Here is a 27,963-nt window from a genome sequence, read left to right as displayed (position 1 = left end):
TGGTATATTTTTCCCATTGTTTACTATTTAATACAGCCATGTGCCACATAACGATGGGGATGCTTCCTTAGATGATTTTGTCATTGTGCAAACATCATAGAGTGAACTTACACAAACATGGACAGTATAGCCTACTACACGCCTAGGCTATATGGTACTAATCTCATGAGACCATTGTATATGTGGTCCCTCACTGACTGAAACATTGTTATGTGGCATGTGACTATATAAATAAGAACGTATGATATAATGTGTATATATATATATATATATACATGTATACATATATAGTAAAACTAGGATAGCACTGGGAGGTTTTACTACTAATTCCTCCACGTTCAATACAAAACATGATTTTAAATGTTCATATGCCATTATGTCACATGCATACATCATATCGTACTTTGACTGACTGATATCTAAATGTTGCACATTTATATTGAGCCCAGTTTTTGACATTATAGATAAAGTTGCAATAAATATGTTTGTGTATAAATCATTGTTCACATCTCTGATGATTTCCTCAATTTACAGTCTTATAAATGAAATTGTTACATCAGAAAATATACGTTATTTTACTCATATAGACACATATCACTGAATTACATTCCAGAAGTGTTTACTGATATATCTTTCCAATGGCAATATATGAGAGGAATCATGACATCACCTTCAGACTAGCAATGAGTGTCATCTTTACAATTTTTTTTTCAAATTAGATAAATTAGCAAGGCATACTGTTTTATTACAAAATTCGTTTCTCTGATTACCAATAAAGTTGACTATTTTAAAATACATTTAATACATAAGCACCAGAATTTTTTTTTTTTTTAAGATTGGCACCTGAGCTAACATCTATTGCCGTTCTTCTTCTTCTTCTTCTTCTTCTTCTTGTCCCCAAAGCCCCCCAGTACATAGTTGTATATGCTAGTTGTAGGTCCTTCTGGTTGTGCTGTGTGGGATGCTGCCTCGGCATGGCTTGATCAACAGTGCTAGGTCCACGCCCAGGATCTGAACCAGTGAAGCCCTGGGTCACTGAAGCAGAGCACATGAACTTAACCTCTCGGCCATGGGGCCAGCCCTGGCAGAATTTTTGACTGTTTGTAGTTATGTAGGGTCCGTCAAGTCAAGCACATCTCTATAACACTATATGGAAGGCTTCTTTCATTTGGAACTTTATGAAAATCAAAATAATTTGCTAAGAGCAAATCAATTCAAGCTATGTAAGTGAGACTTTTGTTTTGTTTTTTTCTTTTGGAGGAAGTTTAGCCCTGAGCTAACATCTGCTGCCAATCCTCCTCTTTCTGCTGAGGAAGATTGGCCCCGAGCTAACATCCTTGCCCATCTTCTTCCGCTTTATATACGGGATGCCTGCCACAGCGTGACTTGACAAGCAGTGTGTAGGTCTGCACCTGGGATCCAAACGAGTGAACCGCAGGCTGCCAGGGCAGAACATGCGAACTTAACCGCTGCGCCACTGGGCCGGCCCCCAAACGATGTAATATGAATTGTATATATATTGTCGTATATACTATACTGTTGTGTAACTACTAAAAATAAACTTTAAAATCTGTGAAATGGGTGTGGGTATAAAATCCATTAAGGCAGGAGGTCGGCATGTTTCAAGAGTTGAAATAATTCAACTCAGTATGAAGCCTAGTCCCTCATGTTCTGTCCATCCCTCCTTGTTTCACAGCTGTAGTAACTATTTATCTGATGTTCGCAGTCTTTGGTTATGCACTTGCTTAATTTTTTCACCTAGGTATAATGTTGAAAATTGGCTTCTCTAGAATGTTACTCTTCCAACTTTGGCCCTCTGTCTTTTCTGATAGGTTTATGGACCTGCTGCTCTCGCTCTAACCTGACAAAGCTTTCTGGTGTACACTCCCAAATCCTATAAGTGGTGTAGCATTTGATGATGGAAGGGCAGTTTTAAGGTCCTAAATGTCACCTCTTGACTGTACTAGAATCTTAAGTGAAAATCTCTTTTGTCTCGATCATTATGGAGTACCACGATACTTCTTTATCCCACTCTACAAGTAACAGGTCAAGACTATTTCTTTCACTCCTCTAAGCTCTGGATGACTGGCTATCCTGGTACATTTGTTGAACAATTTCTGCAATGTTTAATTGTGTGTAGATGAAAATTACTGAAAATATTTCATATAGACAGGCCACAGTTGCAAATTTGGATACCCCTAAGATAATATCTGTGGATATTCCCAGAATCAATTATTCAAACATGATTAGAGAGAAAAAGGAAGGAAGAAAAATATTTTAAAAAGTAAGAAATACATATTAAGAGTTGAATCTACTTAGTTTTCTATAAAGTAAAACCTGAATTCAAGGTAATAGGCTCGAAGGGGAGAATGGAAGAGAAGTAAAGTTTGTCAAGCATCTACTAAGCACTAGGCACTGTATATTATGTACTTGACAATAAACTAGTGAAGAAAATAAGGATAGCTTCTATTTTTTAAGCCAGTATTGTGCTAAGTACTTTACAAATGCTGTTACATTCAACTCATATGGCAATCCCATGAGATATATATATATTATTGTGTCCATCTACAAATGAGAAAACTTAGATTTGTAAGTTTCCAAGAGCAAATTGCTAAGTAAGTGGTAGACCTAAGATTATGGACGCAAATCTGTCTAACTCTAAGATACATCATCTAATTACTATGCTTTAGCATCTCCTTGTGAGGTATGTTTAATTACCAATTTTAAAGCTCAGAAATTGAGTGTCAGGTGCACTAAGTAACAGAGCCAAGAACATTCAAACCCAGATCTATTTTGCTCCAAAGCTCTAAATACCCAACATCAAGGGAAATAAATAAACAAACATTCAGTTGTTAAGAATAAATCTCTCAGCTATGAAAATATGGATGGCTAAAAAAAAGCTATCAAGTAATGTTAATTAAACGAATATTAAAGGAGCCTCTGATTCTCTCCCAGGTAAGAAAAGCAAAGGTCCGCATCAATTCTAAATTGTAAAGAATTTGTTTTTCCATTTCAAAAAGACCAGTCCTGAGAAAATACCTGCTCCTTAGGTCAGGATGTTGAATGTAATTGATTATCACTGCTTTGGTGTGAATAATTAGAAAACACGCTCATCAATGGGGCAAGCCACTTGAAAGAAATCATTTGGAAATGCCAATGAAACAAGGAGGAAATTTTGCTCAGAGCAGCCCTCTGAGTGTCCCTAATCCCCTGAAAGATCAATCCCTATGACAAATGATGCTTCCACCATGGAAATTCTGATTTGCAGATGTTAGGGCAGACAGAGCCCATCTCAGTATAAAGAAATGCCAAGCTATCTTTTCCAACGAGTCAGAAAAATTCTCTGTGAAAAGGACTTTATAGAGATGTAAAATGCAGAGATTCAGAGGTTTTGTTAAAGAATAGAATTTACAGATTAGAAGTTCCATGGTGTCTTTTTCTCTTTTCTTTCTTTACTTTTTTCAAGTTTACTGCCCTCCCTCTCCTAGGCTTCATTAAGTCAAGTGGGTGAGGCCAGCTTCAGTTCAGAGCTTGCTCTTCTGAATGTTGAAAAGACTGTCTTCTTTGTTAAATTCTACATCAAAAGCGAATGAAACCTAAGCAAAGGAGTGCGTGATTTTATTATCTATCCTCCAGATTGAAAATATAATTAAAAATAAAAACATTCTTAAAACTAAATTGGTTTTTGGAACACAACTTACTTCCCACCTGGAGCTGACCTATTCCCAATCTCGAACTCTAATTAATAAATAACATACTGGAGTGGGTTTCATCATAAGTGCATCTTATTTTAATTGTTAATAGCCATCTCTAGTGTTTCCAATTGAACTTTCTAAGTGAGAAAAATGTTTTATATCTGCTGTCCAGTAGAGTAGTAACTGGCCATATGTACTTATTGAGGATTTGTCCTCAACATTCATTAGTGTGATTGGTAAACTAAATTTTAAATTGCGCTAAACTTTAATTACTTCACACTAAATTCAGTGAACGATTTTACACCATTAAATATGACCACTTTAAGAAAATAGACAAATTCCTTGAAAGATGCAACCTGTCAAAGCTCATTCAAGAAGAAATAGATAACTAGAATAGCCTTATACCTATTAAATAAATTAAATTTAGAGGTAAAAACCTTCCCACAAATAAAATTCCAAGCTCACGTACCATCACTGGTATCAAACATTTAAAAAAGAATATCAGTTGTACACAAGCTCTTCCAGAAAATTAAAAAGGAGGGAATGCTTCCAAATCATCTTATGAAGTCATCATTACCCTGATACCAAAACAAGACAAAAATATTATAAGAAAACAAAATCACAGACCAATATCTCTCATGAATATAGATGCAAAAATTCTTAACAAATTTTTAGCAAATTGAATTAAACAGTGTATAAAATGGACAGCATACCATGACCAAGTAGGATTTATCCCAGGAATGTAACGTTGGTTTAATATTTTAAAAATCCATGTAATTCACCATATCAGCAAACAAATCCAAAAAAAAGTCTAATTCTATCAATAAATGCAGAAAAATATTTGTCAAAATTCAAAATCTCTTCCTAATAAACTCTCAGCAAAGTAATAGAAAGGATCTTCCTAAACCTGGTAAACTGCATCTGTGAAAAACGCACAGCTAAATTCATTCTTAATATTGAAAGACAGAATGCTTTCCCACTAAGATCAGGAACAAAGGGAGGCTATCTGCTCTTATAGTTTTTAGTCTGCATTGTATTAGAGGTGCTAGCCAGTGCAATAAGGCAGCAAAAAGAAATGAAAGATATCTGAGTTGGAAAGGAAGAACCATCTCTATTTGCAGACAACATGATTTTCTGCATAGCAATTATTGTGCTGAGTGTAAAATAGTACATTCTGTTTGGTTCAATTTATATAAAATTCTTCAAAAAGAAATTAATCTATGGAGATGTAAAGCAGATAAGTAGTTGCCTGGAGATTGGAAGTGGGGCAGGGGAGGGCAAGAGGGAGAAATGATAAACAGGCAGGAGGAAACTTTGGGGATGATGGCTATGTTCTTGGTTGTGCTGATGTTTTTTGTAGGTGTCTACACATGTCAAAATTTATCAAGTTGTAAACTTTGAATATGTGCAGTTTGTTGTATGTTGCCGAACCCTCAAAAAGCTGTTAACATTTTAAATTTAAATGGTCACGTGTAGCAAGTGGGTACAGCATTGGACAGTGCAGATCTGGACTATTAAAGCATTCAAGTTATTTACAACATTAATGGAGGCAAGTGCCATGATCAAATATGATATGTGCTCCAGAAATGGGAGCACTTGTGTTGTACTTGTTAGTACTCATCACTATGTGACTTCTCCTGGGATTCCAGTTGCTCCTCATCGCCTGATCCAGTCACAGAAAAATGTAGTCGAATTTCCAGGCTATTCAAAAGGATAGGTTAAGGTCTTTTGTTGGGGTGAAAAAGGAAGTCTGGAAAGGCAGATAATGAAGCAATAATACCATTATCCAACTTTGACATCTTTCACAGAGTTCTGTATGTAGTCATTTTGCAATAAATATTTCTTAAGTCACAATTGTCATTTTATTGAAATATAATTTGTGCATAATTAATTTAAATATGCTATAAATTTTAAAGAAATGATCCTACCTAGAAATAAGCTAATGGATCACATGTTTTTTTTAAAGATTTCACCCTTGTCACCCAAAACATATAACCTACTCCAAAAAAGAATGTCATGGCCAAAAGATTGAGAAATGCTGCTAAAAGACTATCTAGCAAAAGTTACATCTCGGCTTTCAGGATTCAGGATTTCAGGATTAAGAATTGAACTGTTCATGTTGTAGGTAATACATGGGGAAGGAAAACAATAGTGAAGTGTCCTCTTGAAATAAATGAAATATAATATTGCTTTCTGAGAGTTAAAATTTTAAATAACTATATGGTTAAAAGGAGTGGTATACACCATCAATACAGAGAGGAAAATATTAGAATAGCTTCCATGATAGCAAGACAACAGGGTAACTCCATTGAAGGTATTAGCATAACTAAAGAAGTAATGTCAAGCATAAGGGCATTAAAAAGTGATGGAAACAGAAAAATAAAAGTCAGGAAGAGAGATTTTGCCCATGTCCCTCGAGCCCTAGCCAGAGCGATAGTGCCTTGTCAAGATGACTGAAGCATCCTCCCACTGTAAAAGGATTTCACTCTAAAATGGGACCAGAGAATGTGAAATGGAGACTCTCACACATGCACCCTCAGAAGACCAGAATTTAAGAACCCAGAGACTGATTTCCTGTAAATGCCTGATTTACATAAGACTGAGACTTACCTTCTGACCAATGAACGTACAACAAGAATCTCTCCCCACCCTCAAGCCAATGAATTTAATGTTTGGACTCTGGCTGGACTTCCTCCTCTTTGTACTCCTTGCCCAGAAATCCAGCCCTCCCTCAGCCCTCAATAGACTCGCTTGTAGCTTGCTACAGAATGTGTTTCCCAAGATGCAATTCCTGTGCTATTCCTGAATAAACTCAATTTCTGATAACTTGAGCTTGCCTCCAGTTTACCCCTTTATTTAGGTTGACACCACCTTTTAGGCTTATCTATCCCTGGAGTGCATATAAGAGCATCAGAGTGTCGAAACTCAACAAAAAGTCATTTTCCTATCCAACAACAATTGCTCCCTTTCTTCCTTGTTAAGGGAAGAAAAAATATTTTATTCAAGTATCAGGCAGCCATGTGTGTTAGAGAAATCTAAACCTGTTCCAACCTCAAGGAGCGAATCATGATGGACTTCAACTAATATCAGTAAAGAGGTTTGGAAAGTACAAGCCAAATGAAACACTACCTTATTCACCTTCCAAGATCCTGTGATCTGGAAGTGACCTGGGGCCATGACGACTATCTTGACAAGAGGAGGTTAGTCAACTTGAAAGGACAAGCTAAATGGAAACAAACAGAAAGATGGAAAGAAACCAGATTTTCGATAATGTCCTGCAACCGCTGAATTTAACTTTACCAACTCTGGACTCTCCCTACCTTTAAGCCAGGGTTACTCACTCTCATCACTATGGACATTTTGGACTGAATAAATTTTTTGTTGTGGAGGGCTGACCAGTGTGCATTGTGGGATTGTAGGATGCTTAGCAACATCCCTGGCCTCTGCTCACTAGATGCTACCAGCACCCTTCCCCTAGTTATAAAAATAAACGATGTCCCCAGACATTGCTAAATGTTCCCTGGCTGCCAAAACAATGCCCAAAACTGATATCCTGGTTGAGAACCACAGCTCTAGGTTAATTGTTATGTGAGACAATACATTTTCCTTATTGTTTTAGGCATTTTAATGGTATATGCAGCCAGAAGCATCCAAATCCAGAACCTCTTAATTTTATTGTGGTATCTTTGTTTGCAAAGTTAGAAAAAATCTTATCTTTCCTCTTTCCTGTTTTTTTTTTTTTTTTTTTTGGATGAAGAAGTTTGGCCCTGAGCTAACATCTGTGCCAATCTTCCTTTATTTCACATGTGGACACCACCACAGCATGGCTTGTTGAACCGTGTGTAGGTCTGCGACAGGAATCTGAACCTGTGAAACTGGGCCACAGATGTGGAGCACTTGAACTTAACCGCTACACCACCAGACCAGCTACACCGTTTTTTTTTTCTTTTCTTACTTTCTTCTCTTCTTGCTTTAGCCTGTCCTCTTCCTCCTTTCTTCTTTTCCTTGTTCTCTTCTCTTCTTCTCTTGTCTCTTCATTTCATCCTTTCCTTCCTTCCTTCATCCCTCCCTTCCCACTGTCCATCTTTCCTTCCTTCTTTCTTTTAGTTGAATCAGAAAAATCATGAATCTGAACAAAATAACTATAAGAGTTAGCTTTGAGACCATTTAAGAGTAACTTGAGACCATTATGGTTCATCTATTAGATTAAAGAAGTTGGAGTGACAAGGCCACTTATCAACTGATTGTTGAGTAGAACAGCAACAAACGAATTACTGTGCCTGCTCATCTTTCTCAGAGGTATTGTCAAGCATGATTCATGCACACTGATTTTGAATATCCTGGTGCGGTATGACAAAATATTCTGCTCACAAACTGGTTTGAGTCACTCCGGGCAAAGCCAGAGTAGAGGCAGCATATGGCAGGAAGAGAGCACACACAAATGACATTGCTCAGGGAGCACCTGTGAATGGCCCCTACTCTTCCCTACTCCCACTGACATCACAATGCCACAATCCTTTTGTAATGACAACAATCACCTTTACTTTTCCGGAAGTTTGTGAAAAAGAAGTTCTGATATGAAATTTAGCATTACCTTGAAATGAGTTAGCTTGAAGTGAGTTTAAGATGTGCACTCACACGGATGTGTACAAATGAGAGAATATTCTCTTTCCTTAGAAGCCTTCTCTTGCAGATATAATGTAGATATAATTACAGATTGTCAGAATCAAGTTTTTCCCCAATTTAACATAATTAAAAATAGTTCTCCAAATTCAGTGTTCTTTTTTGTAGCAAGAATAAGTTAATGTCTTCTTCCTGTAGTTACAAAACTATAAGCCTAATGGAGCATTGCTGTTTCAGAATTAAAGTGCCATGTTTGTCAAAGATGCATCTTGAGCCAATGCCAAGGCTTTCCTTAGCTATGTTATGACAATTAAATAACAGCTTTACAACTTAGGAGGCAAGTAAACACTACATTTTGAATGGAATTTCTAAATAATTGAGATCTTAAAGGACATATATAGCTTTTCAAATATTGTGTGTGATTATACCACCTGACAGATTTTATCACACAAAGAAATTTCAGTTTAGCTTTACAGCAGCTCCAGTAAATGGTTATCAAACCAGGGTTGCAAAAGTTTGCTGCAAAGTATTTCATTCCATTTTTGGACAACTCCGATGTAATTCCTCCATCCTTCTCTCCTTCCTTTCTTTATTTTTTCTCTCCTTCTTCCCAAAATACTTATGAAATGCTAATATATCACAAGTTCTGTATGAGGTTTGTGGATACAATATGAACAAGATACAGTCCTTAATTTCATGTAGCTTACAGTCTGTATGATGAGGGACAGTAAAGTAAAAAGGTAATAGACACAGGATGAAAGTGCCAAGACAGAGATGAGCTCAGGTATATCGGGAGCAGAAATCGGCAAATCTTACTGGATCCTATTGTGTCCTATGCACTGTGCTTAGAGCCAGGGAGCTCAAAGGGCAATTCCTAGTTATAGTAAGACAAATCTACCTCTTTGTAACTTGAATTCACTCGGTCTGGTTCTGCCCTCTAAAAACATGCAGAATTAGTGTTTTTAGGTTCCTTGGATAAATACCCAGAAGAGGACTAGCTGGATTACACGGTATTTCTATTTTTAATTTTTTGAGGAATCTTCATACTGTTTTTCCCTAGTGACTGCACCAGTTTGCACTCTCACCATCAGTATATGAGGGTTTCCTTTTCTCCACATCCTCTCCAACACTGTTACTTCTGGTCTTTTCAATAATAACTATTCTGATGAGTGTGAGGTGATATCTCATTGTAGTTTTGATTTGCAATTCCCTAACAATTAGTGATGTTGAACATCTTTTCATGTGCCTGTTGACTATCTGTATCTCTTCTTTAGAAAAATGTCTGTTCATATGTTCTGCCTAGATTTTGATAGGGTTGTTTGTTTTCTTGTTGTTGAGTTGTATGAGTTCTTTAGATATTTTGGAAGTTAACACCAATTCAAAAAGATATATACAACCCTATAATCATTTCAGAATTATTCACAATAGCCAAGAAGTGGAAGCAAACCAAGTGCTCATTGATGGAGGAATGGATAAAGAAGATGTGGTATATATATCCAATAGAATACTACTCAGCTGTAAAAACAAAAAGACAAAATCATGCCATTTGAGACAACATTGATAGACCTTGAGGGTATTATGCTAAGTGAAATAAGCCAGACAAAGACAAATATCATATGAGTTTACTTGTATGTGGGAGATAAACAAACATGTGGATAGAAAGAACAGATTAGTGGTTACCATAGGGGGAGGGGGTTGGGGGAGGAAGAAAGAGATAAAGGGGCACATACATATGGTGATGGATAAATATCAGACTATTGGTGGTGAACAGGATGTAGTCTATATAAAAGATGAAATATAATAATGTGCACCTGAAATTGCGCAATGTTATAAACCAATGACCTCAATAAAATAATTTTAGGAAAAAAAACCATGCAGAATAATTCGAATCCTTTTTCCATGTTCAATAGTCTTGCCAAAGAATAGTTTTTCTTCACTTTTCCTTGGCAGGCACTAAAGGGCAAACTCAGATTGTCTATGATTATTCCCCAAATGAGTCGTTGAAATTTTTCTATTATGGGAAAATATGGAGGAAATGTTGCTTGGAATTTTCCACCTTTGTTGATTTCAGTTGTGAAGACAAAGCACCAAAGGCTGTTGTCCTTCACCATTTCACTTGCCAAGAATAGAATCTACAAATAGTGGAACGGATGAGTCATCCTCACCACTGACACAAAAGTCGGTGCTCAGATTAGCATTCTAGTCTGTACCTGCATTTCAGATGGTACAAAATGCCAGCTCCTTAGAGGACCAAGGTTGTCAAAGTTGAATTTTCTAGATGGTGTACAATAGAGACTTTAGTGTATTGTCATATTCTTTCCTTTGGTAAAAAGTTTTACAAGCATGACAGGGAATTCAAGACTTGGTATATAAATTGTTAAGAAATGTGAATTAACTGAATAAACCTTGGCTTGTGAGTCAGGAGCCTCGGATTCTATTCCCAGTTCTGCCACTGATTAGCTGTGTGACCTTGGGAAAGTCTCTTAATTATTCCAAGTCTGATATCTTCAACAGACTATTGATAAGATGAGCCTAATGTTCCCTGATACAGCTGTCTATCATTTTGGACTTTCTATGATTTTGAAAGGACTTTATCAAAGAAGTAGTTAAGAAGTCTGGGGATCAAATAAAGAATGTGTCTGTAACTTTTCCCCACCCGCCACCAACTGCGCCCACTCAGAAAATCTGAAGAATCCTGCTTCTCTCACATAATATTTGCCTATTAAATTTACAGGCCGAAGGATGACTGTGCATCAGATAGAACTGAAAATAATTGTGTCTTATAAGCACTGTCTTGAATTAGAGGAACAGGAACTTTTTTTTTTTAAATCTCTGAATAGTCTTAGCTTAATACAATGATAATAAATAATTGTTGAGTCCTCACTCTGTGCCAGAAAACATTCCAAGTGTTTTACAAGCATTAGCACAGTCCCTGGTACATTTTAAATGTTCAGTAAATATTTGTTAAATAAATGAATTCACAAGTAAGTTAAAAACAATTTCTCAGTAATTTTCACATCATATAATGACTCACTGATCTGTTGTCTTTGTGGTCTGCTAATATTTTGCTTTGAACCAGTCTACTTTTTATTGGCTCTTACTGCTTATCTAGAAAAGGAAGGAAATACCTCATGAGGTGTTTAGCGGATCAAGTGAGATTGAAAAACACAAATTTTGTTCTGAGAATACATATAAAATTGGTATGAATTTAAATAGTTATTGCCTATTCTCATATTTGAGACATCTGAAAATATGGGTCAGCATTACAAATCCCAGGCAGTGTAGCAGAGAGAAAGAACAATCCAGAGATCGGGATTAAGAAACGTGGGGTCCTCTCTCAAACCATTCATATCCTATTTTCATCACCATCCTCACTATCATTATTCCAACCATCAAGGCCAAAAGTCCTGTAGCAGGAGTCACAAAACCAAATGCTCATAAGGTCTAAACAGGTATGAGAAGTAGGTAGGTGGAGGATATGATGAAGGTCAGAGCACGTAACTCATTTTAATTGGGCTGCCGTTAATCAGCTCTAACGCTGGCCCTGTGGAAATTCAAGAAGAGCGTTACCAGAGCTGCTATGTATTAAAAAGTCACTGGAAATTCATTGTTTATCTGAAATTTTCCATTTTTTAAAGTGCCATGCAAACCAAACATAACAGATTACAAATCATATCTGTCCTGCTATTCATTTTCTGACATCAGGTCTAAAGTCATTTTGACTTTTTTCCTCTCCTCTTATGATAGGAGCAGATCCTATATCTTATATTTTAAATTTATGCTTTTCTTTCACATCCCCACTGTCACTGAAGTCCAAGCCCTTGTCATCACATGCCTACGTTACTGCAATGATCTTCTAATTGGTTTCATTCCTTCTTTGCTACATTAATCTTTCTGAAATGCTATTCTAATCGGTTTAATCCCACACTCAATAATCTATCATGGCTACCTAGTGTCTACCACACTCTTCTGCCTGACTTTGAAGATTCCCTCTAATTAGATCCCACCTTATTTGTCTAATTTCTCTTCTGCTTTTTCTAAAAGCAAAAATGGAGACCCCTCCAGGCTGGTCTCCTCCTGGCCTTGTAGCTGCCAAGTCAGTTCTCCCTGTGCCTTCTCTCAAGCTCATCCCCCACCCTGGGACACCTCTGACCTTGCCATCCCTGTTAGACCTCCATTCTTTTCATGAAGTCTTCCTTGATACCCGAGCCCATGTGAAACAGACGCTACTTTCCCTGAATGTCTGTTTCACATGCATTCAGCAACAAATAGCTTTAAGTCTGCCATGGTGTCTTGCATAGTGATGAGTTCCTTAGGAGATGCTCAAACTAATATGGTCTAAATAGCATAGCGGCCTGAACAGGAAAACTTGGCTTTGTTGTTACATAGACCTTGACCTAAATCTGGAATCTACCACATAAGGGTTGTGGATCTTAGTTTCTAAGAGTCAATATTCTTGTCTGAAATAATAATAATGACGAACTTTTATTGATATTCATTATTCCAGGCACTCTTCTAACTACTTTATGTCTATTAACTCAATAATCATCTCAACAACCCCCAAGCTAGATAATAGTCTTATCTCCATTTAATCTGAGATGAGAAAACTAAGGCATAGAGAACACGATTGAGTCACTTTCCCCAGATCACAGCTAATATGGGTTAGAGTCACAACTGGAACCCCCGGTGATTTTTGTCCAGAGTCCACACACATGACTACGCCATTACGGGAGCAATAAAAACAGTACCTGTCAGAGAGGGTTACTACCAAGTGGCAGTGAAAGTGATCAGAGAAGTGGCATCTGTTTTCACCTTGGAAGATCACCTCCCTTTCCTCGTTCTCAGTTTTCACTCCACTGCATCCGAGCTACTGGGATACACAAACGAGATCATTCATGAGACTTCAAATGCACTGTATAAATTATTGTTGTTTTAGTAACGTTATTTTAGTGTGGAGGACTTCTCAGTCTTTCCGTCACTAATAAATCGTTGAATTTTTTGTTTCTCTGTGAACCACTGTAATCAATGCCAACAATAGCTCATCAGGGCTTTTAATCTGCCTAACAGATAACACATATTGTAAATATTTTAGCAGACAGAATCCCTGGCCAAAGCAAAGGAACTTAAGTTTTCTTTTTTTTAACTTACAGGGCATCATTACGAAAAAAAATGAGCAATTTATACTAGGTTTTTAAAAATATTCGAAGGAAAGTAGGCAAAACCTACGTTACTGCCTTACAGATCCCAGCTTGGAAATTATCATGTGGGTTGGTAGAGAGGTTGGGCTGAGATCCACTGACCTCCCACCCTCCCTCCCCACAGAGTCAAAGATCCCAAATGGCCTTCAACTCACCCAGGAAAGAGTTTATTAAATGCTTTCTGATTTCTCTCTAATCGATACTCGTATTTGTTTCTTCAGTCACTTCTATGACTACTTTCTCCTTGGACTCAAAAGTTATATAATTTTGCTTTGGGATCTGTTCTGACCAATGACTCAAAAAAGTGAGTGATAATTCTTCAAGTGAGGAGTTTGAGGGCAGTGGGCATGAATAGTCCAAGGGAGAAAACTTGATGATGTGATGCTCTCTTCCAGAATGCAAATATCCTGACCTCATAGGGAGTGGGGTTTAGGGGCCACTGGGAGAGATTTTGCTCAAATAAAATTTGAAAGAGTGGAGAAAATTGTTCAGGAGTTCCTTTGCAACGATGAGGATGCCTTATCCTGGGAGCTACAAGCTCTAGAATCCCAGAGGTATTATAAGGACTGGCAGCCACCATTGGTTTGAGAGAATACTGGAAAATTAGATTGCTCTTATAGCACCCTCACACTTTGGGAGTTAAGTAGTATCTTCGTGGGTCCAGCCCAACTCAGACTGAAAGCACTATTAAAGATTTTATAATTTTCAAAATTACGACAAAGTTTCAAGTCCCTGCCAGCTAATACAATCCCTTTCTCAGCATAAGAGCATCATCACAGATGTAGTTGGGGAGGGAGTATAAGAGCAAGGGGATGATGAAGAAACACTTGTCCTAAGAGGCTTTATCTCATCCTTTTAAATTCCAGCTAAGCTATGACCAGAATTCTTGGCAGCTTGTGCGAAACATCGAAACTCCAAAATTCTACGTTTTCATTTTCCAAATTGAGGGAAAGAGAGGTTCTTCACCTTTCTACTTCTAATTTTGTTTATAGAGGTTTGTGTCGAGCTCCCAAGTGTGAAAGCATACTTGTTTAATGGTGTAATCTGACTTGATTGACTGTGAAGGGGAGGGACGAAGGAAACCCATTGAGCATCAATGCAGTCATTTAAGACTGTTCTGCATAAAGATGGAAATTTTCATTCTCCCCCAGTTCACTGAGAGCTCTCCCATGACACTTCAATATGTTTGACTATAACTCAACATTACTCTATTCCAAAATAGTAGCATCCCACTTTTTTTACAAAAGAACCAACTGTGAATATGGAGGTTGACAGCATAGAGGGGGTATTCATGAGGCTTTCATTTACAAATAACAATAATGTCAACAATGGCCTTCTTCTCTCTGCTTTTCCCCACTTGCTGACCTCTCTCTTCTTCCAAAACAATAGAACAACCAAAAGTGAGTGAGCCAAACAAGGCTAAACCAGCTCTTGCAGTAGGATGAACACACACTTGGGAAAAGATGTCATCTTTCCTAGAGATAAGATGTACCACTCTTCGAACTTGAGGAAAGGGGAGAAAGCTTCTGGAAAACCAAATCTTTAATTTTGTCCTATATTTCCAAAGTGAAGAAAAAATTATGAAGGATTTAATTTACTTTTGACAAATGCTGACGAGAAATAACTAAATCAACATTAGGAAAAGTGAAAAGGGAAAGGAAAATCGTTCTTACGGTGGCCTCTATTTTCCTCTCCCCTTTCTTTACCTTCCTAGAGCAGAGCCTCCCTTGCCACTGTTCCACAGCACTCTGCCATGCCACAGGTGGGCTGAAGGTTGGCCCTGAGCCTGAGCCCCTTCTTCGTGGCCACATGAGGACTGGGGAAGCCAAAGCTGTTCATCTTTTATGCAGTTATATTTGTTAAGTTTCCCTAGCCTGCCTACAAATATCATTTTTGACAAATACCATTACAAGGTAAAAGTTAAAAAGAACTTGCCTGTGGGAATCCTACTTCAGCCTTCTCCACGGGACAGCCCATACTAATCTAGCCATTTCTCTCTCTCTTTCTGTGCGTGTGTGTGTTAGCTCTCAGAATTAATCTAAACATTCCTAACATTCCTTGAGGGCAGCGAATCAGTATTATAAAATTTCGCAACTCCACAGTGCATAGTACACTGCTCCACTCATAGTAAAATCTCGATAGTAAAATGCTGGTTGATATAAGTCCATGTTGTGTCGAAATGAATACTGCAGGACACACCACCCCCTCATTCACCTGAGCCAGCGCTCGGACCAGTACAGGTGAGGGAAGGATTCTTAATGTCGGCATTTAAGCCACATTCTGTATGCTGACCAAAGTTCCAGAAAAGACTGTATTCAGTGTTTCCAATTGTGTAAACAATGACTGGCGTAATAATATTTTATTAGACAAGTAAAAGAAAGTGTTGGTATGTAAGATACAACTCAAATTGCTGGCCAGACAGCTGGAAGCTTGTTGCTGGTCCTCAAAATTGCTGTAAAATTTTTTCCATGTATAAATTTTTAGAAATCTATTCCTTTGGTTTTAGGTTACACAGTCTGTGGGTTCCCCCTGCTGGCTCTTTAACTACTAGAATCAGAAGCTAAAAGGACTTACAACACCTGGACACTGAGAACCAACTCCAGGGATACGAAAGGTATCAGAATGATGCCTGATTCTGGAAGATTCTGGTTCAGGAGGGCAGAGAGATATGAAGATAGGGCTAAGTCTATTTAAGCCAAGAACCAGTGAGACGCAGCCCATTCTGTTGGATATGTTCATCCACTTAATGTTTCTATGAATTGGTTGCCAGTATTTAAAATCTAGATTTCTAGTTTCCCTTGAAAGGCTGCCCACATTCCCCGTGGCTGTGGTAAGTCATGTCTGACCTGCTTAAGGGGAGATGTCCACCAGAGTTTGCCACAGTTACAAGTCGGTATTCCCTGTGCTGACCAACACTGACCTGATGTCAGTTGCGTCTTATCATCAGGCATGAGCAGTTATTTTTCATATACTTGGCCCATTTCACTCATTATTGTTTTGTGCCCAGATTCCACCAGGTATCTGGAATTCTGCTTTGACACAGAATTCAAGAACCACTTTCTCTAAAAAACTACCGTTGATTCCTCCACATTCTCACAGCTCAACCCCTTCAAGCTAAATGTTTTGTTATTTTGACATAAGAAGGGCTAACAAGCCTGGGAAAAAGTACACTAGAGAAACTGTAATTTAGGACCTAATTGCTTATAAGACAGCTCTTATCACTTGGAGTTCAAACAGGAGAAGAGTGCACAGAGAGAGTTCTCTTTATGAAGAAAAACGATCAAAAGAACATAGTGTAGAGTTACTGTTTCATTTCTGAATCCATTTCTACAGCTGCAGCAAAGGAAGAGAGAGAGCAGCACCCAGAAAACTTTCTCAGTCAAATGGAAGAAAAAATGCACTGTGACTGAGACACGGATGAAAGGAATGTTTGAGGTCTTTCAAGAAAAGACCACATAATCTTATCAAGACCTGCCCAAGACAGGCTGCAATGTGGGTAACCCAGACCTCCTTTTCCACTGCACTTGGATACAAAGCAAAGCCTTATTTGGTCTGTTATTATGTGCCCCTGAGAAACCTGAGCCTGCCATCTGGGCTCGCTGCTCCTTGATAATAAACATTCCAAGTGCTGACGAGTCATCAAAGCGGTTGTTAGGTTTACTTTGCTTATATATTTGGCATGAAATGAGTTGTTTGGGGTTTTTTTAACTTTTATCTTTCTTTCTTTTTTTTTTTTTTTTTTTAGTACTAGAACAGTTAAATAACGGTTTTCAGGGAACTTTCCAGTTTAAAGCCCTCTCATCAAGCTCAGTTTCTTTCCTTCATGCACCTCTCACTCCAAATACCTCATTTCCCACATCTCAGTAGTTCTTTTATTAAGAGAGAACAAAATGGAGCAATACAAAGATTCCTGCCTGAGAGTCAGGATATCTGGGTCCAAAGCACATCTCTTTCACTGACAAGTTTCTGGGCTGGTTTCTCTCCCTGGCAAAATATACAGAGTTTGGAAGACAGGAGATGAATTTTTTGTTCTTTTGTTGACTACTACATAATTAGACATCTATGTGCATGTGCTTGCCTAGTTTAATATTTTTAACTGAAAACAAAAGTGAGTCAAAGGGCCCTCAGTTGGTGTACAAGTATTGCGCGTGACCCAAATATGAGTAAAGTGCATATGGAGGCCTTATCACGTCTTTCCTTTTGGCAGGAATCTTTCATAGGGGTCCTCTCTTATTTTCTGATGAAATGTTAGTGAAATGAAAGCTGAACAGCTGAAACTATATAATGAATTACTATCAGCATTAAATAAAATCACTCACTGATCCAAGCCAGTTAGTCTGATACCCAGGCAATTAGTCTCACAGAGAAACAGACGGCTAGGTCCCAATGGCTCAAAAGATCATGAGCGATAATCATGTTTGAAACAAAAGTTCTAAAAGTCCCGTGGGCCACGTAGGCCATATGTGACTCATGGGGTGGAGAGTAGGTGCCAGGCATTAGATAATCCTTGGTATCTCTTGACATTCACCCTTCCTGGTCCCTCTTGTTAAAGTAGTATTTTTCAAAGGGTGGTTCATGGGATTCACTTAATGTTCTGAAGAAAAACAAGAGGTACGGAGGGAGATTAGGGAGGTTCCATATTTATTTAAGATATGCTGAACTGAATATAAATGTTTGTAAAAAGGAATTCTTCTCAGAGTCTTTAATATAGCATAGAGCAGGAGAATTTGCTGCTCTGAAATGTGTCTCTTTGGCTTGATTATTTTTAAGAACAAAAGATTCAAGAAGAAACTTTGACCTCCCCCCAATTGCCTAAAAGAATTTAAGATATAAGGCCTGTTCCAGGAAGGAGCTATCACCATAGATAACTACAGCATAACATGAACTAGGTGTGGCACACAAGGCCCATTTGATCAAAGTCCTCTCCGTGTCCCAATGTCTTTGCAAAGCATGAGAAACATTTGTTTACCAAACAGTTGCTTTTCCATCTCCATGTGAGTTGCCTTCTTTCCCTTTGAATTTCAAAACCACTACCCTCAACATCATCCTTTGTCTTTAGCTGAAGATGGTATTTGAGGTGATGGCTTTGGCCATTTTAATGAATTAACCAATTTTCCTGGGTTTCTCTTGAGTATACATATTATTAAATTTGCTTGATTTTTTCCTGTTATTCTGTCTCATGTCAACTTAATTCTTAGACCAGCCAGGAGAACAGAGAAGGGCAGAGGAATAATTGTTTCTCACCTACAATAATAATGTGCAATATGCTCTGGGAATTTATATAAGATGATAGTTACATCAGTTCTCCTTGAGATTTGGTATCAGCCAGTAAGGGTCATTTAGAAGTGTATTTGGGCGATTTTGATTATCATGATGGCTGAGGATCTCCACTTACATTTAAAGGCCAGGTAGCATGGATGCTAAAAGTCTTCCAATACTTAGGATAATCCCACACAACTCATTGACAGTGGCAGAGAATGCAATGCTCCCCAAAGGAATTTGACCACAGAACCTTTCATTTGGAGAGCACCTGTGAGACTAGTATATCCCGGGATCCATTGTGGGAAGGTTAGCCTGAGGTGTGTACTTGAAGACTTCGATTGTAGCAATAAGCAGCTCTCCCACTCCCCAGCGAAGAATTTCTCTTTTTAACTGTAACGTGGTAAAGACTAAAATTATTTCAATCCTTTTAATCAAGGTGAAAGGGAAGCACCAGAAGGGAGATGGGTATTTATGCATAAAAATCTTGCCTCGAATCCACTGAGTCAGAAAGTATACTTTGTCTCTTGAGAGCACTTATGGCTCACTTCTCTTTCCTCGTGCATTGGGATGATTTTAAAATCAAAGCCTTCCACACCACAGGACAACTTGCTGAGGTGGAAGACTACCATTGTCTATCTACTGGGACTTGTGTCAGGACTTTGCCCAAGGAAGAAAAGATACAGAATTAGAAACATATTAAAAAACAATCTGAGTTTCATACTTGCCTACACAGTCAGCTGCGGCACATCCCCCACCCCTACATCAACAAGTCCGTTCCTTTTTACTTTCACACAAAGCTTCTCAAATTCTTAACATTTTGAGACTTTTCCCCACCTTAACTGCTGCTTGGACACAGTTCATCATTTGATTTCACTTCCAGATACTGAGAGGATTTTCAGGAGAGTAGAAGGGGGGATAAATAGGGATGTGCTGGCCTTTTCCTTTATACTTCCTCCCGAAATAATAGCCGTCAACCTCTTTACCTATTACAAAGCCACTTCGTAGGTCATCTTGGGCAAATCATTAATGCTTTTGGAATCTCACTTTCCACGTCTCTAAAATAGAGTGACTAAAAATACCCACTTCACAGGGTCGTTGTAGAAATGAAATGAGATCAGGTAGCAGAAGCCCTTGGCCCTGGCGTATAGGTAAGTGTTCAATAGATGGTAAAACTGTCATTTTTATTATTATTTTTTTTTAAAGATTTTATTATTTCCTTTTTCTCCCCAAAGCCCCCCGGTACATAGTTGTATATTCTTCGTTGTGGGTTCTTCTAGTTGTGGCATGTGGGACGCTGCCTCAGCGTAGTCTGATGAGCAGTGCCATGTCCGCGCCCAGGATTCGAACCAACGAAACACTGGGCTGCCTGCAGCAGAGCCGCGAACCCAACCACTCGGCCACGGGGCCAGCCCCTGTCATTTTTATTATTAATAATAATGTAGCAGACCTACTGACTCTTAGTGTGCAGGTATTTGGCTGCCTGAAATGCTCAAGAGGACCCTGCTGCTTCCAGACGTAGCTGAGAAGGTAGATTTCCACGCAGCTCCGACAGTCCTGGTGGGAGCAGACAGCAGCTGCAGCCCACTGGCCTGAGTTCTCACTCCCTCCCAAGGCTTCCTTTTCCGGTCCCTTCTTCATCATTTAACATGTCAGTCAGGATGGCTCAGGAGCAGAGGCCACCAAATTCACAACTTCTCCAATACACAGTTCTGTGGGATTTACACTCCCTTTTGATGAGGATTATTTTGGGCTGGTTACTTTTAAAAACTGCAGACGGGAGGGAAACTCTGAAAGTAGAATTTACTTATCCCTTGTTAAGAGATATTTACATTGTAAAGGAAATCTCCATCTATAAAGCTGTCTCCCTCTCTGCACCAGGAAGAAGGGGGGATGACCTTATCTCTAGAAACTCTTACTGTAGAAGGCAAGGACTTAAGCCTGCATAAAAATCTTGTTTACTGTGCTTGTCTGGTAACCGCATGTAACTGACTCCCCCCACCACCAACATCCCCCTTTGTCTTTAGCTGAAGATGATATTTCAGGCTTGAGCCATTTTAGCGAGTTGCTCAGGTTGCCTGAGCCTCTCCCATGTATACTTGTTATAAAGCTTTGTTTAATTTTCTCCTGTTATTCGGTCTTGATGAGGATCCAGGCTGCCCCATGGAGAGAAGCCCAAGGCGTCCTGCCCTACATACTGATCTATATCATCCTCTGGGAAGCATAGGCTGTCCTGACTTAATCTGATCTGATTCTTATCTGAAGTTATAGGACCACTCAACAACCAGACCCCACCTGCACTAATACCATTTTAATGATTTTTTTCATGATCTTTCCTTTGTCTTGTAAAGAAATAACTCACATAGCTATGCCTTATAAATTTAGCTCTAACCCTCAACACATTGCAGCTCTCGCTGCCCATGGGTCCTGTCCCCATGCTATTCCATACTATTCTCTGAATAAAAGAGCACTACTTCCAGACCTTGAGAGTCCAAGAAATCTTTCTTTCAACTCCTCAACTCACCAACTCCTCATCAATTTTCAATCTGAACTGATCCCCATGCCATTTCTAAATGCCATTTTACTTTTTAGTCTTTATTAGCTAGCCCATTTGGCAGCCTGTGGGTAACATTTGAATAACATGGCTCTGTATGAAAGACTAAGGGGATTCACAGTCATCAGATTGACTGGAACTTTATATGGCAACCAGCTCACTCTCTACCTTTCGGAAAGGGGAAACCACAAACAAAAAAAAAAAAAAAAAAAAAAATTTAAGTGTAAGAATCTTAATAAACTAGCATGTATTTAGCTTATATTCAGAATGCAGGTATGTCATATCAGGGATCCTTCCTAAGAGTACTGGACTAAATAAGACTACCTCAATAAAACAAAACTTAGACCCCACAATTCCAGCCTTCAGAAGGCACATCCAGAAGAGGTCCAGAGACTCACCTTCCCCTTGGGGTGGGACGGAGCGAGTGTCTCTTAATGAGAATCCCACAGGCATCCTGCCCTTAAGCCCCACCTCTTACATCACCTCCTGCTGAACACTGTGGCTTATAAAAGGCAAAAGCCATCCCTTGCTGGACTTAACAATGTCTCAATGGAGACATGGGGGGAATTTTTACAGTCCTCACTTGCGTAGTGAGGGGAAGCAAAGGACAAAGAATTTCTCCTCTGTGCCCTCCTCACAGAGCCCTTCTCTCAGAGGTTTAGTCCCCTCTCAGGGCACTGCCAGGAGTCAGGCATTGGATCCCCAGAGCCCCAGGATCCACACACCTCCCTCTCTCTCCCTTAGCCCTGGCCTGAGGGAAGTGTTCCTCTGTCTTCCCTTTCTCCCATCCTCTTTCATCAAACCCTAGATTTTCTTCTCATTTTTCTCAATTAACTTTGGAGGCTCATTAAACTCAGATCCTAAATTATTACCCATTTTTTGAGAGAAAAGAGGGCTTAATCTTCAAATGGTCCCAGAGGTGAGAAGGAACATTTACATTCCATTCTTGTAGATTAACAAAGAAAGGCAAGAAAATCAATCCAATTAAGTTTCCAGCTTAAAATCATCTGAATATCTATATTCTGTCCTAATTGTAAATGTGAGGGGGGGGGGGCACAAAATTTGAATCCAAATTCCTCACTCTCCCACAACTAACTAGCACTCTGCTCTCAGTTTCTGACATCTTCAATAGAGTTTCCATGTGGTAAAACCTCTCATCTTGTCTAATCTTTAGTCTCTTCCTTCCAAGACTTATCAGTTCTAGCTCTTAGGAACTTACAGTAGGAAAAAAATGGGGAAATAGGGGATGGTGCATGAGTGTGTTCTAGGACAAGCCACTGACCAGAGAATCCTCTTCTGTAAAATGGCGATAAAAATAGGGTATAATGTATACTGTCATTGTGAAGATTAAAAGGAGATACTTCTGGGGCTGGACCTGTGGCTGAGTGGTTGGTTTTGTGCGCTATGCCTTGGTGGCCCAAGGTTTCACCAGTTCGAATCCTGGGTGTGGACGTGGCATCGCTTGCCAAGCCAGGCTGAGGCGGCATCCCACATGCCACAACTAGAAGGACCCACAACTGAAAATACACAACTATGTACCGGGGGGGCTTTGGGAGAAAAAAGAAAACTGAAATCTTAAAAAAAAAAAGGGAGATAGTTCATATGAAGTATTTAGCACTGCCCTTGACACATAAAAGTGCCCAATAAATGTTTACTATTATTACATTTTTATAGCAAAATTTTGCCCAGAAAGTAACCCTATGGTTCCTCCCTTTCAGCAAAGAATCTAACTTCTTGGAGAGTGATGGACACTCCCCTCCTGGTGACACTACATACTTGGCATCATTAGAAGAAAAATATGTCAATCTCTTTGCTTTGCTTCCACCAGCTAAGAATTTAAAATGAGATTAGAACAGAGAATCTCTTTCATTCACTTATTAAGGCCTGTTGTTAACCAAGCATTGCTCTAGGCCCAGGGAGAGAACACAATGAGAAGGTGAGCAAAAGTCTTGAGATCAAGAATTAACAATGCCGCTAGAAAATGAATAATGCCCAAGCTCTTTTTTGGGTGAATTGAAGTTGACTTTTCCCCTTTTTTTACCTGTCATTTATACTTGTCTTCAGCAAAACTCCAGGAAAAGTATTATTTATAAGCCTTGCTTCTCTAGTGTCTCTTGCTGAGTGTGGCTTCCTGTCATTTGACTGATTGGCAAAGTAATCACCACATAAATACTGATTTATATGGTGCCTGTTTCTCAAAGGATCTTATCTGAATGGAATTACCCTGAGCTCTAAGGTTCTTGCTCCATTAGACATTTCTCAAAAATGTGTTTTTACTAAAAACTGGAATCAGACAACTGTCCCCAAAATATATTAGCATACTAGGAAGGCCCTTCAAGCAAAATTTCTCGAATTTCGTTGGGCACATACATATTTTTCAAGACGTATATACATATATAAGCACTAGACAAATTACTGTATAAAATGTAATGATTTTATTAAACGGTCATTGCCAATGTAAACAAGAATAATAATGATGAAATAAATCTCCGTACACTCTGCTGTAGCCATAGCACCATGGCAGGAAGCTCCAAAAGAAAAAAAAATTGAATTCAAGGAATTGTTTCTAGAAATAAATCCTCACTATATGATTACATATTGTGAGGAAGATACAAGGGAGGTGCCCAGAGAGCCCAGCTGGGGTCTTCACAGAGCATCCAAATGAGTTCCGATTTTGAAAACAAGTGTAGAAAGAGGGTGTTCAGGAAAAATCACAGCAGATACGATGAACAGACAGAAGTTGATTTTATTCCAAGACCATTACCTGCAGTCAGGGAGAGAGCACAGACCACATCTGGATGCCCAGTGCCCGTGAGAAAAAGAGCTGGACAGTCTTTGAGACCTGGGGTGGGGAGAGCAGGCCACGTGTTTGCTAACTGGCCTCACTCAAAGAACAGTCAACTTCCTCGTACCTTCATGAGTGGAGGCAGTTTTCCAGTTTGGAGCAAGGGGCCAACTGAAATTAGTCTCCTACCCTCCCACAGAAACTGGGAGACAGGGGCCCTAACTTCCTTGACAATTACATTTGGAAGAGATGATTCTCAAGCCCTTGAGAAAGACATTCTTGAGTTGTAAAACTAGCAATAGACTTTTAAAAAGATTTATATCTCAAAGGAGCAGGGAAAGGATTTGAGATTGCAAGTTTTCTAAAGTAAATACTCCAAGAGAAGGGAGGTCAGAGGCCTAGACTCAGGAGGAAGCCTGTCCAAAGTTTAGTCAAGCTGAGGGGAATGTTAAGGCCGTCTTGGTCAGGGGCCATTCTTTCACACTTATGCAAGCTCACGTCAGGAAACTGTGCGAATAGTGTCAGAAAGGCTAAATCCAGACAGAAACAACCTATAACGACTGAAAAAGGCAGGTAACATATTAGAAAAGCTTTTGACAAGTTGCAATAGGAACAGAGTAAAGTCCTGAATTAGATTTGAAAAACGAACACACATTTTCGAGAACGTAGACATTTCACCCAACACCGTTTCAGATAAATAAAACTTAGAGTTAGAATTGACTCAAACTCACTGTGAGCCGAGAGTTTTGCTTCGCTTCCTAAAATAATTAAATTCTCACCAAGTAAACGGAGGTATAAAGTGAAACCTACTCTGCACCGTAATTGAATTACGTGGCCACATCTGAAGTAGCATCGAACCTTAGGAGAAGCGGGAGTGCCGAAGATCCTTCAAATGCAATGAGAAAAACACAGCAAGTAAACACCGTACTTGAGATTCCAAAACAAGCTTTAAATAATTGGTGCTTACATCTGACTCCTCAATTTCTCCCCCTCCCATAGTCTGACTTGTAGCTTTCATTCAGCAAATGGTTACCGAGCAGCCAGTAGGTCCAGACTTTCTTCTCAATTATCTAACTTTTATTTTCTCATGGTGCTTACATTTATTGGGTGGATACGAATAATAAAACAATTATATAGCAAATGGTTGTAAGTGCTTAAAAAGAACATCATGTAGGATAAGGGAGAGAGAAGTACAGAGGTAGAAATGATGTGGACGGGCAGAACTCTCCAGGCCGTTTCTCCGCAGCTCTCCCAAGCTGGACTTTCCAGGCTGCCTTCATCACAGTGAACTTGCCCCATATTCCATCTGCTCTCTCTGACAGATGCATTTTTGTGGTGATAATAGCAGGTGTGCTAAGCATAAGAGATATGTGATAACATAGTTTAAAAGTAATCAACGGTCTGCCATTTAGCACTAAAATAGATGAAGCCTTAGGCACATTTCAGAACAAGAACAGTGACTTTTCACTCCTGCAATGCTATCAATTTATATGATATACTTTGTGGATTTGCCTTAAATGCTGCCTGTTTTCTTTGGAGCTCAGCTTTTCTAAAAACTGAGTTTCCTTGCTTGAAAGTAAAAGCTCTATTCAGTGCTTAGATTTATCTAGGGCTTTTCCTTTTATATATTAAAAACAAATAATACTTTCATTGCTTTTATATATTAGTATACAGTATACTCATATTTACTTGCATGAATATGTGGTACTTCACATTTTGAAACTACTTTTCTAGCTATTAAATCATTTAATCCTCATAACCATACTATAAAGAATTATTATCCCAAGCCTGGCCCCGGGGCTGAGTGGTTAAAGTACCATGTGCTCTGCTTTGGTGGCCGGTGTTCACAGGTTCAGATCCCAGGCACAGACCTACTCCACTCACCAGCCATGCTGTGGCAGCATCCCACACACAAAAAATAGAGGAAGATTGGCACAGATGTTAGCTCAGGGCTAATCTTCCTCAAGCAAAAGAAGAGGAGGATTGGCGATGGATGTTAGCTTAGGGTGAATCTTCCTCAGCAAAAAAAAAAAAAGAATTATTATCCTGATTTTACAAAGGGAATAAGTGAAGGCCACTGAAGGTTGTGCCTGAAGTCCTACGCCTAGCAAATGTGAGAGCTACCAACAGAAAAGCAGGAGAAATGATTTATACTCTTGGCTCAGAAAAGCCTCCATCTTTCCCAATTTAGAAATGAGAAGGCTGGACTAGGCGAGGTTTAGGTTCCTGTTAGCTCTAAGTTTGTGGTTTTGCTTTGGTGGTTTTGATAATTACAGCTTTGACTCCGTGTCCATATGGTACATCATGTGGTAGTAATTTGCATTATTAAAAGGACTTCTGAAGGCAAAATTGTCCATCAAAGGAAAAACTCAACTCTCATGTTCATCTTGCATGAAATTAAGAGGCCAGATGAGACTATATCTAAGATATTTTCCAGTTCTATTATTTTACAAAGTGTTTTGTAGAACTGCAGTTTTTGTAGAATTTTGCAGTTTTTATTGCACTGTAGAGGTGGAAGAAATATTCCTCTATCCTCTAGATTCTTCAGTGGCTGGTCCAAGAATTAAATTGAGATGATACAAAATAACAGGAGAAAATCACACAAATTGACTAACATGTGCACATGGGAGAAACCAAGGAAAATTGAGTAACTCACCAAAGTGGCTGAAGCTACCACCTTAAATATCATCTTCAGCTAAAGACAAAGCAGCATGTTGGGGGAAGTGGCTTGGGACATCACAGGGGAGGAAGGCAATTCACATGGAGATGGAAAAGCAAAAATATTTGGTAAACAATGTTGGCCATGCCTTGCAGAGGCAATGGGACATGGAGAGGCCTTTGATCAAACGGGCCTTGCTAAATTCCTCCCTGTCTACCACATCTAGTCTATATTATACTATAGTTATCTGTGGGGATAGCTCCTTCCTGGAACAGGCCTTCTATCTTAACTTCCTTTGAGCAGTTAGCAGGAAAGTCAAACTTTCTTTCTAAGTCTTTTGTTCTTAAAAATAATCAAGTCAAAGAGATACATTTTGGAGTGGCAAATTCTGCTCCCCCATAGTAGAAATTGTTTTTGTTTTTCTCATCCCTTTCAACTGTAAATATGCTTACCGATATTTATGCTTTTTTGCCCCTGTAAATTCATAAGAAAATCTGTTTACATTCCCTAAGCACAGATAACTTCAGTGGCTCAGAAGCAGCCAATCTGAGTCCACAACTAGCACTGACCTGGAGATCTGCCTTTCCTGGCCAGGCTGATTTAAATATAGCTGATTCAAGAATATTAAAGTGTTCCCTTCCCAACCTCAAGTGACATTTAATTCATCTCACTGAGAATTTATTTTCTAACCAAGGACTCAAATGAAACCACATTTTAGCAGTTATGCTCCATAAAAAAGGTTGCACGTATACCACAGGTACTTTGAAGAACTTGGCAGAATTTCTGGACCCTTCTGCATCGAGAATGCGACGTGTGGTGGCATTGTAAAACCAGAGTAATTGCTCAAAATTCATAGCCTTCCCTTATTTAAATGATGTGGCTACCCACTTCCAAATATAAAAATAAAATTTATAGTACACAGCTAAAGAAGCAAGGCAAGAAGGAGAGAAGAAATCTACAACTCAGCTGAATTTATATCCTATGGATTAGGATACACTGGAGCAGAGATTACAAGTTTCACTCGCTCCCTCTGTGGTGTGGGGCAAAGCACGTCTGCTCCCTGAGCCCTCAGTTTCCCATTTGTAAAATGAGGGGGTTGGGCTAGCTCAGTGGTTCCCAAACCCAGCTGGTCATCAGAATGGGGAAGGGGAGATTAACACACACACACATTCCTGCATCTTACCACAGAG

Source organism: Equus quagga, chromosome 14 (genome assembly GCF_021613505.1).
Source record: "Equus quagga isolate Etosha38 chromosome 14, UCLA_HA_Equagga_1.0, whole genome shotgun sequence".
In the NCBI taxonomy this organism is placed as follows: domain Eukaryota; kingdom Metazoa; phylum Chordata; class Mammalia; order Perissodactyla; family Equidae; genus Equus; species Equus quagga.
This window is presented reverse-complemented; position numbering follows the sequence as displayed.